This window comes from Trichosurus vulpecula, chromosome 6 (genome assembly GCF_011100635.1).
Source record: "Trichosurus vulpecula isolate mTriVul1 chromosome 6, mTriVul1.pri, whole genome shotgun sequence".
Classification (NCBI taxonomy): Eukaryota; Metazoa; Chordata; class Mammalia; order Diprotodontia; family Phalangeridae; genus Trichosurus; species Trichosurus vulpecula.
In genome coordinates this window covers 13702607-13709485 of record NC_050578.1, presented here as the reverse complement: position 1 = coordinate 13709485, position 6879 = coordinate 13702607, and positions in this window count along the sequence as shown.

Sequence of the window (6879 nt, the reverse complement as noted above, 5' to 3'; positions counted from 1 at the left end):
AACCTCCGCCACTGCAGATTTCTTTCTCTTTTCTTATTGTCCTCATGTTGCTCTCCACCCGTAGGCACAATGTCTCTGCCGGCAAGATCACTTAGTCCACTCCCTGGATCTGATTCTGCATGCAATTCAACTTCCAACAGTCGGGGACAATTCTAGGGGTCATGATCTACGGATCATGAAGTTACTTCCTGTCTCAACTTCCTTCCTCTTTCTCTCTCTGCTAGATGTGAGATCTCGTACCGGGTAGCTCTTTTGTGAGACAACGTGGTAGTTGTGGAGAGGTGGAAGGGACATGGCACAAGGACAGGGACTGAAACTGTGATTTCACAGGCTTAGGGAACACCCAGATGAGGAAACCCCTTCTACCAATGTACCTTCTCTACAATATATAGGTTTAAAAATGTGCTTAAGGCAGTAAAAGATTAAGGGACTGGCCCAGGATCACACAGCTATCATGTGTTAGGAGCCAGATTGGGCAGGACCTTCAACTATAAGGCACCACACCACACTTTCTCTCACTCTTCTTCCCCCACCCTTGCTCTAGGTTCCTCTGGTATATAATCAGGGCATATATCCACAAAGTTACTTCCTGCTTGAATGATCCAGAGCTGAAAAGCTCAGCTTGCAAAGGCTTGAAGTGGCACGGTCAATCTTCTGCTGGTCAGTGATAAGCTGACCCTCTAATGTCTTCATGGAAACTCCTTCACACACTCTAAAAGGATAAGAGGAAAGAGACATGTTTTTGTATTTCATTTAATACATTAACCCCTCATCTCTAACAACTCAGTGGCATCATAGATAGAGCACCCAGCTTAGAAATAGAAAAATCTGAGTTAGAATCTTGTCTTGGATACTTGGTGGTTGTGTGACCTGGACAAGCCACTTAACTTCCCTCAGCCTTTATCTGTAAAATGGGTATAATAATAGCCCTGCTTCAAAAGGTTTTTGTAAGTATCAAATGAGTAAACACGTAAAGTGCTTGGCAAGCCTTAAGATGCTCTGTAAATGTTAGCCATTGTTATTAGCTATTATTCTGAGACTTCATCACCTGCGTAAGGGGGGGGAGAGGGGGGGAAGGGGAGCAGGGTAAGAAGCAGATCCATTGGTTAAGAATCAACTCACACAAACACACAATTACAACCTGCAAAAATTCCTTCTTAACCTCTAGTTGTTTTCTGCCCCTTCCCTGGTCCCCTCTCCTGCTGGTTTCAAGACCTAACATTCCTGACCCATCAGTTAGATTCTATTTTCATTGTTATTTTTTAAAAGTAATTTATTTATTTTTAATTTCAACATTCACTTCCATGAAATTTTGAGTTTGAATTTTCTCCCTCTTCTTCTCTTCCCACACCCCCCCAATGGTGTGCAATCTGATATAGGCTCTACTTATACATTCATATTAAATATTTTCACATTAGTCATGATATAAAGAAGAATTAGAACCGATGGGAAGAACCACGAGAAAGAAGAAACAAAACAACAAAAGAAAATGAGAGCACTTAGTATGCTACCATCTGCATTCAGACTCTAAAGTTCTTTCTCTGGATGTGGATAGCATTTTCCATCATGAGTCTTTTGGAGTTGTCTTAGATCCTTGCTGAGATCTAAGTCTATAAAGTCAGTCATTGGGCAATGTGGATGTTACTGTGTACAGCGTTCTCTTGGTTCTGCTCATTTCACTCAGCATCAGTTCATATAAGTCTTCCCAGATTTCTCTGAAGTTGGCCAGCTCATCATTTCTTATAGCACAATAGTAACCCATTACATTCATATACCACAACTTGTTCAGCTATTCCCCTATTAATGGACATCCCCTCAATTTCCAATTCTTTGCCATCACAAAAAGAGCTGCTATAAATACTTTTGTACATGTGGGTCCTTTTCCCTTTTTTATGATCTCTTTGGGATACAGACCTAGAAGTGATATTGCTGAGTCAAAGGGTATAAACAGTTTTATAGCCCTTTGGGCATAGTTCCAAATTGTTCTCCGGAATAGTCAGATCAGTTCACAACTCCACCAACAATATATTAGTGTTCCAATTTTCTCCAACATTTATTATTTTCTTGTTTTATCATGTTAGCCAATCTGATACGTATGAAGTGGTACCTCAGAGTTATTTTAATTAGCATTTCTCCAATCAATAATGATTTAGAGCATTTTTCATATGACAATGGATTAATTTCTTCCTCTGAAAATGGCTTGTTCATATCCTTTGACCATTTATCAATTGAGGAATGACTTATATTCTTATAAATTTGACTCAGTTTTCCATATAATTTAGAAAGGAGGCCTTTATCAGGGGCACTGGCTACAAAAATTGTTTCCCAGCTTTCTGCTTCCTTTCTAATCTTGGTTGTATTGACTTTGCTTGTGCAAAAACTTTTCAATTTAATGTCATTAAAATCATCCACTAAAATCATCCATAAAATCACCCACTATCTCTTCTTTGTTCAGAAATTCTTCCCTTCTTCATAGATCTGACAGAGAAACTATTCCTTCTTCTCCTAGTTTGCTTATAGTATCAGTCTTTATATCTAGATCATGTAACCATTTTTACTTTATCTTGGTATAGGGTGTAAGATGTTGGTCTATGACTAGTTTCTGCCATATTATATTCCAGTTTTCTGAGCAGTTTTTGTTAAATAGTGAGTTCTTATCCCAGAAGCTGGAACCTTTGGATTTATGAAATCATAGATTACTATAGTCCCTAACTATTGTGTCTTGCATATCTTACCTATTCCATTGATCCACCACTCTATTTCTTAGGCAGTACCAAGTAGTCTTGATGATTGCTGCTTTATAATGCGATTTAAGATTTGGCCACCTTCCTTGTATTTCTTTTCATTAATTCCCTTAATATTCTGGACCTTTCGTTCTTCCAGATGAATTTTGTTATTATTTTTTTCTAGCTCTATAAAATAATTTTTGATAGTTAATTGGTATGGTGTTGAATAAGTAATTTAATTTAGGTAGAATCGTCATTTTTATTATATTAACTCAGCCTAACCATGAGCAACCGATACTTTTCCAACTATTTATATCTGGCTTTATTTGTGTGAAAAATGTTTTGTAATTATATTCCTGTAGTTCCTGGGTTTGTTTGGCAGGTAGACTTCCAAATATTTTATAATGTCAACAGTAACTTTAAATGGAATTTCTCTTTCTATCTCTTGCTGTTGGTATTTGTTAATAATATGTAGAAATGCCGATGATTAATGAGGGTTTATTTTAGATCCTGCAACTTTGCTAAATTTGTTTATTATTTCAAGTAATTTTTTACTTGATTCTCCAGGATTCTCTAAGCATACCACTATATCATCTGCAAAGAGTGGTAGCTTTATTTCTTCTTTGCTGGTCTAATTCTTTCAATTTCTTTTTCTTCTCTTATTGCTAAAGCTACCATTTCTAGTACAATATTGAATAACAGTGGTGATAATGGACATCCTTGTTTCACCCCCCAATCTTATGGGAAGTGCTTCTAGCTTATCCCCATTACACATAATGCTTGCTTACAGTTTTAGATAGATGCTACCTATCATTTTAAGATAGACTCTATTTATTCCTATGCTCTCTAGTGTTTTTAATAGGGATGGGTGTTGTATTTTTCAAAAGCTTTTTCTATATCTATAGAGGTAATCATACAATTTCTGTTAGTTTTGTTGTTCATATGGTCAATTATGCTGATAGTTTTCCTAATATTGAACCAGCCCTACATTCCTGATAAATCCTACCGGGTCATAGTGTGTTATCTTTGAGATAAGTTGCTGTAATTTCTTTGTTAATATTTTTGCATCTACATTCATTAGGGAAATTGGTCTATAATTTTCTTTCTCTGTTTTGGCTTTTCCCATTTTAGGTATCAGCACCATATTTGTGTCATAAAAAGAATTTGGTAGGACTCTGTCTTTGCCTACTTTCTTAAATAGTTTATATAGTATTGGAATTAATTGTTCTTTAAATGTTTGGTAGAATTCACTTACAAATCCATCTGGCCCTGGAGATTTTTTCTTAGGAAGTTCATTGATAGCTTGTTCAATTTATTTTTCTGAAGTGAAGTTATTTAAGTATTTTGTTTTCTCTTCCATTAATCTGGGCAATTTATATTTTGTAAATATTCATCAATTTTACTAAGATTGTCAAATTTATTGGTATACAGTTGGGCAAAATAGCTCATAATTATTGTTTTGATTTCCTCTTCTTTGGTGGCGAATTCACTCTTTTCATTTTTGATGCTGCGAATTTGATCGTCTTCTTTCTTTTTTAAAAGCAAATTAAACAAAGCTTTATCTATTTTATTGTTTTTTATAAGATGAGCTCTTAGTTTTATTTATTAGTTAAATAGTTTTCTTAATTTCAATTTTATTAATCTCTCCATTGGTTTTCAGTATTCTAATTTGGTATTTAATTGGGGATTTTTAATTTGTTCTTTTTCTAGCTTTTTTAGTTGCATGTCCAATTCATTGATCTTTTCTTTCTCTATTTTATTCATGTAAGCATTTAGAGATATAAAACTATCCCTAAGAACCACTTTCACTGCATTCTGTAAGTTTTGATATGTTTTCTAATTATTGTCATTCTCTTGGATGAAGTTATTGACTGTTTCTGTGTTTAGGTGTTTGACCCACTCATTCTTTAGAATTAGATTATTTAGTTTCCAATTAATTTTTAATCTATCTTTCTGTGGCCCTTTATTGCATGCAATTTTTATTGCATCATGATCTAAAAAGGATGCATTTAATATTTCTGCCTTTCTGCATTGGATTGTGAGGTTTTTATGCCTTAATATGTGGTCAATTTTTGTGTAGGTGCCATGTATGAGAAAAATGCATGTTCCTTTTTATCCCCATTCAATTTTCTCCACAAGTCAACCATATCTAACTTTGCTAAAATTCTATTCATCTCTTTAACTTCTTTCTTGTGTATTTTGTGGTTAGGTTTATGTAGATCTGAGAGGGGGAGGTTGAGGTTCCCCACTAGTACAGTTTTGTTATCTATTTCTTCCTGTAACTCCCTTAACTTCTCCTCTAAGAATTTGAATGCTATACCACTTGGTGCACGTATGTTTAGTAATGATATTACTTCATTATTATGGTACCTTTTAGTAGGATGTAGTTTCCTTCCTTATGTATTTTAATTAGATCTATTTTTGCTTTTGCTTTGTCTAAGATCAATATTGCTACCCCTGCTGTTTTTTCACTTCAGCTGAAGCATAATATATTTTGCTCCAGCCTTTTACCTTTACTTTGTATGGATCCCTCTCCTTCAAATGTATTTCTTATAAACAACATATTGTAGGATTATGGTTCTTAATCCACTCTGCCATCCACTTCCATTTTATGGGAGAGTTTATCCGATTCACATTCACAGGTATGATTATTATCTGTGTCTTTCTCTCCATCCTATCACACACACCCCCACCATTTATGCTTTTCCTCTCTCCTTTCTCCCTTTCCCTCCTCACTAGAGTTTTGCTTTTGACCACCACCTCCCTCAGTCTGCCCTCCCTTCTATCTACCCCCTCCCTTTCCTTCCCCTTTACCCTTACTACTTCTTCCCTCCCTTCTATCCACTCCCTCCCCTTTCTTCCCCCTCTTCCCTCCTACTTCCTGTAGGGTAAGTTAGATTTCTATACCTAACTGATTATGTTATTCCCTCTTTGAGCCAAATCTGATGAGAGTAAAGTTCAAACAATGCTCCTCTCCCTCCCTTCTTCTGCTCTACTGTAAGAGGTTTTTGTGTCTTTTCATGTGATGTAATTTACCCTTGTTTGCCTCCTCCTTTCCTCTTCTCCCAGTACATTCACTTTTCACCACTTAATTTGTTTTTTTTATCCTCACATCAAAGCCAACTTATACCTATACCCTCTGTCTATATATACCCCTTTTAAATATCATAATAATGATACAATTTTCAAGAGTAACAAGTGTCATCTTCTCTCACAGGGATGTAAATAGTTTTCCCTTATTAATAACATGTTTTTTCTTTCCTGTTTACCTTTTTATGCCTCTCTTGAGTCTTATTTTTGAAGATCAAATTTTCAGTTAAGCTCTGGTCTTTTCATCAGGAAGGTTTAGAAGTTTGCTATTTCATTGGATGTTCATCTCCTCCCCTGAAAGATTATGCTCAGTTTCACTGGGTAGTTGATCCTTGGTTGTAATCCAAGCTCCTTTCCTTATGGAATATCATATACCACACCCTCTGATCTTTTAATGTAGAAGCTGCAAGGTCCTGCATAATCCTGACTGTGGTTCCATGATATTTAAATTGTTTCTTTCTGGCTGCTTGCAGTATTTTCTCTTTGACCTGGTAATTTTGGAATTTGGCTACAATATTCCTTGGTGTTTTTAATCTGGGATCTCTTTCAGGAGGTGATCAGTGGATTCTTTCAATGACTATTTTACCTTCTGGCTCTAGGACCTCAAGGCAGTTTTCCTTGATGATTTCCTGAAAGATGTTGTCCATGCTCTTTTTCTGATCATGATTTTCAGATAGACCAATGATTTTTAAATTATTTCTCCTGGATCTATTTTCCAGGTCAGTTGTTTTACCAATGAGGTATTTTATGTTTTCTTCTATTTTTTTTCATTCTTTTGTTTTGTTCTGACTGATTCTTGATATCTCATAGAGTTATTAGCTTCCACTTGCCCATTCTGATTTTTAACAAATTATTTTCTTTTATTAGATTTTGTACCTCCTTTTCCATTTGGCCCATTTTACTTTTTAAGGAGTTTTTCTCTTCAATGAGTTTTTGTGCTTCCTTTTCCATTTGGCCAATTATACTTTTTAAGTAGTTGTTTTCCTCAGTGTACTCTTTTTCCATTTGACCATTGTATTTTTTAAGGACTTGTTCTGTATGATCAATTTTTGTCCTTCCTTTT